Genomic DNA, 11137 nt, shown 5'->3' on the forward strand with positions numbered 1-11137 from the left:
TATAATATATGTATCTATATATGTGTGAATATTATATATATATATATATATATATATATAATTATATATCATATTATTATAATATTATATTAAAGGGGGGATCCTGATCATGCCTCACCCTTGCACATCCCAGGCTTACAGCAGTAGCTAATCTTACCTTACACACTGATGTCCAAGTTTGGATGTCAGCAGTGTTTTGGCAGGCAGGAACCAACCTGTTCTATTTCCAAAATGCATTAAGAATCTATTTCCAAATGCAGGAAGAGTCCCCATCCCTGGGGGTGCCTCAAAAGAACAGCACAGCCCTGGCTGCCTTGGGACTGCTGTGTCTGTACGAGTGCAGGGGATGATGTTAGGGTTGGACTTCAGCAGGAGATCCACGGCTCTGACTGCTCCCAGTGGAGACAGAGGCACCTTTGTGAGGCTGCAGAGCTCCTCCCTGAGCCTGTGTGAACCACACAGATGATGGGAAACTTTGGACTTCAGAGGATGCTCAAGGCAACATTGGGGGCATCTCCAATCAATTAAAAAAAAATCCTTTTCTCAGGATGTACCTTGGCTGTATCCAAATGGAATCACACAACTTCTCTCTGCTTTAGATGAGCAAGAAATTCTCCCAGGTCTGCTTTATTCAGCTGAGCAGCCTAATCAAAAAACATTGTCTTGTTTGCAGGCTTGACAGGTTTTAATGCAGGGCAAAGCTAAACAAACAAGTGGAAGAGGAAAGCACGGCAAAATCAGTGCTGCCAGCTAACTAACAGGGGATCTCGTCAGGACTCATACATCTCCAGCAATTTCTCAATCTCAGTGGAGTCCTGCCTGCTGAATGTGGAATATCTCCCCATCCCAGACCAATTAAGCCATACCAACTCGCTATTTTTTTTATTCCCCCTCCAACACAGTGAGGCAGATACATTAATGATCTCTCAGCCCTTCTCCTTTTGTTGCTGGCAAAAGAAGATCAGCTGTCCTCTTGCTGTTCCCAAAAGTGGAGTCTGATTGGACTGACATGACGGCAAGAAAACCCTGGGTAATGCTGCACCCATAGCTAAGCTTCATGTGCCACCAAATGGCACAGCTGAACTAGGAATCCTGGCACTGGGGCAGCCTGAGCTACTGTCCTTCTCAGGCAAAAAGGGGAATTTGTGCAATTTATGGTTCCAGTTGTACTTGGGCTGTGTCAGCCAGTGGCTGATGTAGGTTTATTCTAGTCTTGGGCAAATTCAAGTGTGAGCTGGAAAATGCGTCTGAGCAGGAAACAGTTCCTCTGGCAGCACTCCTGGAGACACCAAAACTTTATGTTTCTCCAGTGTGGTGTAACAAAGGCACATTAAGGCTGGATGGGTTCTGCTCACACCAGAGACTTCTACAAATGAGGAATTCATGGGAGGGCCTTGGTTGTAGCAAATGAGTGTTTGTGTGTGGTGTTTGTGAGGTCCCCAGGATGAGGTGAGAGATAAGAATTCAACTCCATGTTCCCAGAAGGCTGATATATTATATTATATTATATTATATTATATTATATTATATTATATTATATTATATTATATTATATTATATTATATTATATTATATTATATTATATTATATTATATTATATTATATTATATTATATTATATTATATTATATTATATTATATTATATTATATTATATTATATTATATCTATACTAAAACTATACTAAAGAAAGAGAAAGGATACATCAGAGGACTTAACAAGAATGAATAATAAAACCTCATGATAAAACAGCTGGCGTGATTGGCCATTAAGTTAAAACTAATCACATGTTGGATAAACAGTCTCCAGACCACATTCCACAGCAGCAAACACAGGAGAAGCTGAGGCTTCTCATCTTCCCAGGAGAATATCCTGGGCAAAGAGGATTTTTCAGAAAATATGACGGTGACATTTGTGGGTCGCTCTCTGCCCCAGCAGCAGGAGAATCCCACAAGAGCACTGTGCTTCCTGATGAGAGCAGCTTTTTGGGGAAGGCAAAGCTGATGGTTGCCTTGACTTCCACGGCTTGGGAAGGGCCGTTACCTGAAAACAGCGCAGAAAAGGTGCATTTATGTAAACATTAAAAAGTGAAGTCTGCGGAGTCCAGGGCAATCTGTCTTTTAAATCTGGCTTTTATAGCATTATTATGTGAGACAGGCTCGTAAAAAGCTCTCTGTAGGTGCCATTACTTCGCGTTGTGGCTTCTGGAGAAGCTGTGAGTTTGTGCAACAGCCACGTTGGAGTGAGTTATGGGGTGTCAGGGGCCCCGTGTTAACGATCCCACAGCCCATTCAGCTCCTTTTAGGTTAATCAACTCAGCGTTTGTGTCAGGTGTAATGCCTAATTAAAATGATGGAAGAGGCGTGAATGCCTCCTGGCAGAGGAGGGAAATGGCACAAAGAGGCAGCATCAGTGCCATATTGGTTTGGAAAAATCAATAAGAGGAGCTCATTTTATCCCCGTGTATCTCTGTGTTTGCCATCCAGGTGGCTTGTTTGGAAAAGGGCCAGCTGGCTGCCAGGGAGCCTGGAAATGGTGGTGGCACTGGGAAACACTTGGGGACAACACTGGTGGGAAAAGGAGAGGGAAGTGGTGTTGCTTGGGGTGGGAGATTGGGTCAGTGTCCTCACATCTGATAGGGTATGAGGGAATGGCCTCAGGATGTGCCAGGGGAGGTTTGGGTTGGACATCCAGAGGAATTTCTTCACTGAAGGGGTCAACGTCCTCCCATCTGATAGGACAAGAGGGAACGGCCTCAGGCTGGGACAGGGGGGCTCAGGTTGGACATCCAGAGGAATTTCCTCACTGGAGGAGTCTGTGATGAGGATGATAGGATGAGAGGGAATGGCCTCAAGATGTGCCAGGGGTTCTCAGGTTGGACATCGGGAGGAATTTCTTCACTGGAGGGGTCAATGTCCTCACATCTGACAGGATGAGAGGGAATGGCCTCAGGAGTTCCAGAGTTAGCAGTTTCACTCCTAACTCTACTAGTTCTCTTCTTACTAACTATCCTAGAGGTAGGAGTAGCAGTAGCACACCTCCCTAGTGTGCCAGGGGAGGTTTGGGATGGACATCAGGAGGAATTTCTTCACTGGAGGGGTCAATGTCCTCACATCTGACAGGATGAGAGGGACATTGGCCTCAGGATGCGCCAGGGGAGGTTTGGGTTGTACATCAGGAGGAATTTCCTCACTGAAGGGGTCATCAGGCATTGGCAGGAGCTGCCCAGGGAGGTTTGGAGTGCCCATCCTCGGAGGTGCCCAGGGAAGGCCTGGATGGGGCTCTCAGTGCTCTGGGCTGGGGACAAGGATCACACTCAGTGGTCTTGGAGCCTTTTCCAACCTGAATGATTCTGTGAGGGCAGGCTGGACCATGGGAGACTCCTTGGGGAGTCACTGATGGAGAAGGAAAGGATGGGCAAGAAAAAAGGGAAAGGAAAGCACTAGGAACTCAAAAATTGAAAACCAAGGATGTCTGGGCTGGAAAAAGCAGGTCTTCTGAAAGAGACATGTGGGGCACCAACTGGATGGAATGGGGGAAGGAATAAGAAAATTATCTTGGGCATTTCTGCATTCCCACAAATTCCAGCTAGGTTATTTACTCCTAAACTCTGCCTTAAACTTCCTATCTGTTACAAGAAGCTAAAAAAGGGATAAACTAAGAAGTCTGAAAGCAATTTTCACTTTGTCTACATTTCTGTTGAGGAAAGGCAACTTTCAGATAGACTGAAAGACTGAATTAGAGGTTTGTGAGCTTTTTATTTATCTCCTATATTTTCAGTGTTTTGAAAACTTGGGGTCAGAGAGAATGATATGGATTCTGTCTTCAGATTTCTTCTCTTAAGGAATAGGTCTATAGGCCATTGTAAAAAAATAGTTAAATTTCCCTGGGAATAATTTTTTATATGTGGTAGCCATTTTTCAGGATATTACAAGTCTTCCATTGCTAGTTGTGCAGCCAGCTGGACAGACATCCATCCAAGGAGCTCCACAAAATGTGTGAAAACTGGGGCTAAATCAATAACTTTCCATCCATGCAGCTCCACTTCTCTGCAAATATAAACATTTGCTCATTATCACCACACACAGTTTCATCTCCACTGAATTTTTAATGAAAAGGAATGATAATTTATTCACTAGAATTTTTTTTAAGGAAAATTATATCTTTGCTTAATGATTTTACTCCTTCTGGTTTTGTTAGAAGCTTCCTGCTTTTTCTCAGTCTGTGTTGGTTTTTTGGGTGCACTGAAAATGCCTGCAGTGAAATATCCACCTGATAAAGCACCTGACAGAAGAAGCACAGCCAATCCTAGAGCAGTAAAGAAAGACAAATTCTTTTATTAGGAGGCAATTTAAGCCCTGCAGGGGCTGAACTTCCCTCTGGACAAGCTTTTCTTCCCATCTCCAAAGGATTCAGCTACAACAATGCACTTTCAGGTTTGTTGTTTGACAGAGCTGGGACATCTAAGCAGCAGCACTCAGCTGATTTGTAGCACAGTTCTCACCTTGCCTTTACACACCCCACATTCAGAATTCAGCTTTTCTCCTCCTTTCTTCCACCCCAAGAAAAAGGCCTGTGATGTTGCTGGAATGACACATATTTACCTGCTCTGGAATCTCAGATTGGGCAGGAAACGTTCTGGGATTTAGATCCCTGATTTAGGACCTTTAAGTACACTGTGCAATGACAGCATCTCAACCTGAAAGCTCTTTAAGGAGAAATTAATTTATGCCTGACAGTGATTAAAGAAGAGAGGAGATGGAAATTAGCAAATCCATCTCTATTGCTGAGATCCCATTATGATTATAAGGAGAGGGGAAAATCAGCATTATGGGTGTCAGCTGCAATCTGGTGCATTCATTTAGCAGCCCATCCTACCTGGGAATTGTCCTTGAATGGATGGATATACCTGTCACACTGGCTTGGCCTGAGATGAATCAATTGTCTCCATGGTGGAGCAGAGATGGAAACCATTTGGCAGGACAATAACTCCCATTTGGGGTTTGATGCAAGGACCTGAAGCAAGGCCCAGCAAATAAAACCTGGTGGGAAAGCTTGTGCATCTGTGACTGTGTTCACAGGGGTCTGAGCTTGAGGGAAGAGATGAGGATCTGACTCCATGTTTCAGAAGGCTGATTTATTATTTTATGATATATATTATATTAAAACTATACTAAAAGAATAGAAGAAAGGATTTCATCAGAAGGCTGGCTAAGAATAGAAAAAGAAAGAATGAATAACAAAGATTTGTGTCTCGGACTCTCTGTCCGAGCCAGCTGACTGTGATTGGCCATTAATTACAAACATCCAACATGGGCCAATCACAGATGCACCTGTTGCATTCCACAGCAGCAGATAATCAATGTTTACATTTTGTTCTTGAGGCCTCTCAGCTCCTCAGGAGATAAAAATCCTAAGGAAAGGATTTTCATAAAAGATGTCTGTGGCATGCATCCTGTAGACCTCTTGCACAAAGAAATGACACGGTCACAGAACTGGAGCTGCTTTATTGTGGCCAGGCAAGGTGGCCAAGGGGCCATCTGGATATTGAAATGTGATCCAGACATTAAATGGAACTGCCCTTCCTTTGACAGGCAGAGTAACACATTTTTCTGCTGTTCCAAGATGGGTTGCAGCAGTTGGGATGCAAGTTGGCAAGCAGCAAGCGAATTTGCCTACAAGCAAAAGTTGGATAAAATTTCTAATGCTTAAAGCTTTCAACCCAGTTTGGAGTGTGAATGTTTCATCAAAGAAATCTCCAGAAGACTGGAAAAGAAAAAATACCATTGCTCTCAATGATATGAAAATTTTCCTACTGTAGATATCTCAATGCTTACAGAAAAGTGATCTTGGTTCTTTTTTCCAAGGCTAGTGGTAACCAGAACCATCTTGTTTGAAATAGTTTGAAATTGCTTTAAAAGTGTCATGATTCTTCTCTGTTGTTTTTAAAAAAATGAGAAATTCCTCTAATTTCTTTCTTTTTGGTGGGAATTAAACTGAATTTTGAACACTTAAAAAATACTGCAAAGCTTTAGGCAAAGAGAAAATGTGATACATAAAAAAGTAGATTTTTAATTTAGCTTGTCTGATACTGTGTTGAATAGGAGGATGGCTCATTCCTGCCACTATTAATCCACCCCACACCTACTGATTTCACAGCTCTTTTCCTTGCAAATTTTACTTTGTGAAAGCACCAGGAAGTGCAAGGAGAAATTTTTGGGAAGGGCTACAGTACCCCTTGTTAAGCACTTGCTTGCACTGGTTTGTGGTCATTGTTAGTGCTGCTTATTTGTACTTTGAGGACTCCAATTCCCAGCTGGGAACTGAGAACGAAACCAGAAAGAACTAGTTAATAAAGTAACAAAGGTCCCTGATCTCTTCAGCAGTTTCATACACGTATAAATATTTTTCCCAGCTCCAGAAGGAGCAAAGAATCAATACTTAATGTGCTGTAATATACCTCAGTGGAAATAATACACCCAATATTCAAAGCACAATCCCTCACTCAGGTGTCAAAATGCCTGGTTAAAGCATTTTCTTCCATCTCCTCTTTAAGATCCACATTTTGGAAAGATGCCTCAGCACATCTCCAACAATGATTTATCCTCCTGCTCTATTCAAGGAAATAAAGTGACTTCAGCCTCCTTGTTTAACAAAATAAAATAAAATAAGACACAAATCCAACCTGGCAGGATAAAAAAATATATGTACATATAAAGAGAGAAGTTCTTCTTTAGAGGAAGAATATGAAATTATATTGTAAATTAAATTACAGGAACAGAGAATAATATGAACTGAAAAAAAGATTAGATCCAAGGCTGAGTTTCAATCATTGGCTTTCCTGGATTTTACTGGGCCCATGAGTCTGGCTCAGCTGCCCTCAGACAGACACAGGGGTCTGGTTAATTCATCTCTTCCTTCTTCTGTAATAAATATGACTGACAAAGAGGAGAAGAAAAACAGGAGGAGGAGGAGGAGGAAAAACCCAGGATTGCAGCCTGGTAGAGCTGGAGGGCAGTGGCACCATTGATGGGAGGCATGTAAGGGGTTTTTCCTGGAGCCACCCTTGGAAAGCTGCCTTGTGGGGAAGGGGATGCTGAAGCACTCTGGGCAAAGTGGGAAGGAAGGGAGAAAGAGGGTATTAATTATCTAGACAAGGTAATTAATATGGAATTGGAAGGGAAGGGGCTGAGCAAATGAGCAGTGTGTGGAGGAAGATGAAGCAGCTGCAGGTACAGAGGAGGGGGCAGCTGAACAGGCAGGTACTAAACCCAATATAGGGAAGGGCCAGGGTGAGGCTTCTGCAGCCTTTTGTGCCTTTTTTGCCTTTTGTGCCATGCTCTGCTGTATGGGGAGGGGACAAGGGACACCTGGCAGGCTGCTGTGGAGAAATGAAGGCACAATTTTTCATGGTATTTCTCTTAAAGGCATCTTTGATTCAGTTGTACTTAAATTTTCCTACAAGGGAAAATGAAGTCTTGATTTGGGATCTTAAATAGAAATAGAATAAAGCCAGAAAGGACTCCTCTATCTCCCTTTCGGACATAAACCTCTGGTGTTTGTGGATTAATTTTCCTAACACGGAAGCAATAAACAACCTTGAGAATGAGAACTGAAGAGCTCTGACTCCTTCTTCGACTGCTGGGCTGGGAAAAGAGACTTTCTAACCCATCTTGGGGTCACTTTGAGCAGCAGAAATCCCGAGACTGGCTGGAGGCTGGGCAGCATCACCATGGGCTAAAGGGATGGCAAGAAGAGAGATGCAACTTTCCCCCAGGGAGGTGTCAGCCAAAGGGGGCTGGCACTGCAGCTACATCCAGGAGAATAAAATGAAAGCAATAAATAAAGGAGGCACAGCGCGTCCTACAAACAAGAACATGTGTCTGCATTTATTAACATTTCCAGCGCGGGTTTAATTCCCAGCAAAGCGCTCCTGCCTACACGGAGCCCGGGCGTGTTGCAGGAAACCTCTCGTTAAGTTCCATACAAGCCATCTTCTCAGCGACTCCTCCTGGGGAATCTTCAAACGGATTCTGTAATTTCACTGATAAATGGCTCTTTTGCAAAACACTATTTACATTCCAGCGTCAGAAAAGGCTGGCTAGTCTTCCTCCCTCCATCCCTCTCCATTGTTTCCTCCAGGGATGGAGCTCCCGCCCACTCCAGGGAGGTAATAAAGCATCTTTGGGTGCTGCAAGGAAGGAGAAGCTGGGGTTTTTTCCAGGAAGAAATGTGAAAAAACTCCAATCACTTGTTTTTAAAATTTTAAAAGCTTAATAGTAATGAAATAGTTATAAAAATAGTAATGAAATTAGAGTAATAATAATTTGGACAGTTTGAATTAGGACAATATGAGACAATAAATACAAAGAGTTACGGATGTCCGGGTACCTTTTTCCGGGCAGCACGAGCCTGAAAAAGGACCCACGTTAACAGAGGATTAACCCTTAAAAGTAATAGCCTGTTGCATATTCATACACCTCATACATGATGCATAAATTCCATTCAAACACAGGATTCTGTCTGGTCATTGTCAACTTCTTCCTCTGAATCCTAACAGCGCCTTCAAGGTGGGAAGTAGTTCATTTCTTCTGATAAGAAGGCAATAAATTCTCTTTCTCTGAAAGATTCAGGTGTCCTATGGCTGCTACCTCACTGTGAGTCCTTTCTTTAAAAAAAGTATCCTACATAACATCGTTTCTATTTTAACAATTTTTATAACCTAAAACTATATTTAACACAGTACTTAAGAGAATTAATACAGCATAACTTTCTAATACAACACATATAATATTCATTTTAGTATTTGTGAAAAGCCAGTCATAAAATACATGCATTTTTCACAAGAAATTAAGCTGTAGAAGAACAGCAGTGCCTTAAATAGGATCTCCCTGGATTCTCGTGGAAATAGGCAGGCATAGCCAGATTTGTATCAAAGAATGGTATTAGGATTCTGAGGCTGTGTGGGTTTATTTTTGTTTTGTTTTGTGTTTTTGTTTTTAGCTTGGCATCGCCACAGGTTTTCTGGGTGGCCTCAGGCAAACCACTTAATCTCTTTGGGGTCCTGCTTCCATCGGCACTCACAGGATGAAGACGGCGACTTTATTTCATTTGTTTGTCCTGCCTATTCTGATTACAGCTCCCTGGGGGCAAGGATTGTCTCTCATTAAACAAAGCTGCCTGTACGTGGGGATCCCAGCTTTGGTCTGGCCTCTGGGCATACAAAACAACAAAACAATATCTGACAACCAGTCTAGACAGGAAAATAATTTGCCAGAGAAATGCAGTTTGGTCAGTGCTTCCCTTTTCCTTTAGTGCTTAACTGGGCCTCTTTTGCTTTTATTGGTCACATATCTGCTGACCTGCATTTAGGAGAGACAGAGTTTGGGGTGATTTCAATCTTTATCCACTTGCCTGGGAAAAGGAATTATAAATCAGATCATGGCAATGCTCCATGTTCTCTCCCTTCCCAGCACAGGGTGTTTGTGCAGGGCTCTCAGGGAGCAGCCAGGATGTGTTGGATGGGTTATGACTGAGCTCTCAACAAGAAAAAAGACCCTAACAGTGAACACAGTAGAAATGTAGACTTCTGCATGTTTTTGTTTTTTTTTTTTTTCATGACAGACCTCTGGGTTTCTTTGCCAGCATTGTGATTTTGTGTTGCTGTGGTGCCCTGTGGTCAGCACAGCATCAATACAGATGATTTTCAGTGGGATTGGTTGTGCACTCTGAGCATGTCTGAGCAGTTTGGTCAGTGCTTCCCTTTCTCTTTGGTGCTTAACTGGGCCTTTTTGCTTTTATTATTCACATTTCTGCTGACCTGCATTTAGGAGAGACAGAGTTTGGGGGTGATTTCAATCTTTATCTACTTGCCCGGGAAAAGGAATTATAAATCAGATCATGGCAATGCTCCATGTTCTCTCCCTTCCCAGCACGGGGTGTTTGTGCAGGGCTCTCAGGGAGCAGCCAGGATGTGTTGGGTGGGTTGTGGCTGAGCTCTCAACAAGAAAAAGGACCCTAAAAAGACCCTAAAACTGTACACAGTAGAAATGTAGACTTCTGCATGGGTTTTTTTCATGACAGATCTCTGGGTTTCTTTGCCAGCATTGTGTTTTTGTGTTGCTGTGGTGCCCTGTGGTCAGCACAGCATCAATACAGATGATTTTCAGTGGGATTGGTTGTGCACTCTGAGCGTGGCTGGAGGTCCCCGTTGGTGCTCGTTTGGAGCCCTGCCTGCACTCCTGGCTCACCTCCCTCCTGTTCCTTCTCCCTCCTGGAATTCACAATAACCAGCACCTTCCCTCCAACCCTTCTAGCTCAATGTGTTCAAAATTCAGTTTAATTCCCACCAAAAAGAAGGAAATTAAAAGAATTTCTTGTTCTTAAATACAACAGAGAAGAATCATGACACTTTCAAAGCAATTTCAAACAAGATGGTTCTGGATACCACTAGCCTTGGGAAAAAGAACCAAGAACACTTTTGTGCAAACACTGAAATATCTACAGGAGCACAATTTTCACATCGAGAGCAATAATTTTGGTGTTTTTTTTTTCTTCTTCTCCAGTGTTCAAATCTGCATTTACAGCCCTCTGAATGGAGTCCAGCTAAATTTCTGAAAGGAAGGGGAGCCACTGCACCAGAAGAAGGTTGGCTGCCTGCTCTTTTTACAGAAACAATAATAGCCAGGTCTCCAGACTCTGCAGGTTTCAGCACTGATTTCTATCCCTTCATCCCATGCACAAACATCTCAACTGTTGCATCTCAGTAAATCCTCACCTTCAGGTTGTTACTGGTTTTCAACCCAGTGAGGGAGGAGAACACATCTTGCCCAGAGCAAAGGAAAATTCCAGATGTAGAGACCCCTGGAGTCTTGAAGATGGCACCACAGAGCCAGCAGTTTATTTGCAAACTGCTTCCTAAGGAAACCAAGTTTCTTTTTCTCTATCAGTCATTCCCAAAGAACTTTTTCATAAATTAGAGTTTCAAGCACATTTTATGCATAGGAAGGAGTAATGAAGCTCCAACTGGACTGGTGAAGCTGGCAGAGAAAAGAGTCTGAAACTGCTCTTGACCTGTGCAGGAGTTCAGCAATGCCCAGGTCAAAGCCGAGAGGATTTGGGGTCCTTGAGTCACTGCTG

This window comes from Ammospiza nelsoni, chromosome 20, assembly GCF_027579445.1.
Source record: "Ammospiza nelsoni isolate bAmmNel1 chromosome 20, bAmmNel1.pri, whole genome shotgun sequence".
Taxonomy (NCBI): Eukaryota; Metazoa; Chordata; class Aves; order Passeriformes; family Passerellidae; genus Ammospiza; species Ammospiza nelsoni.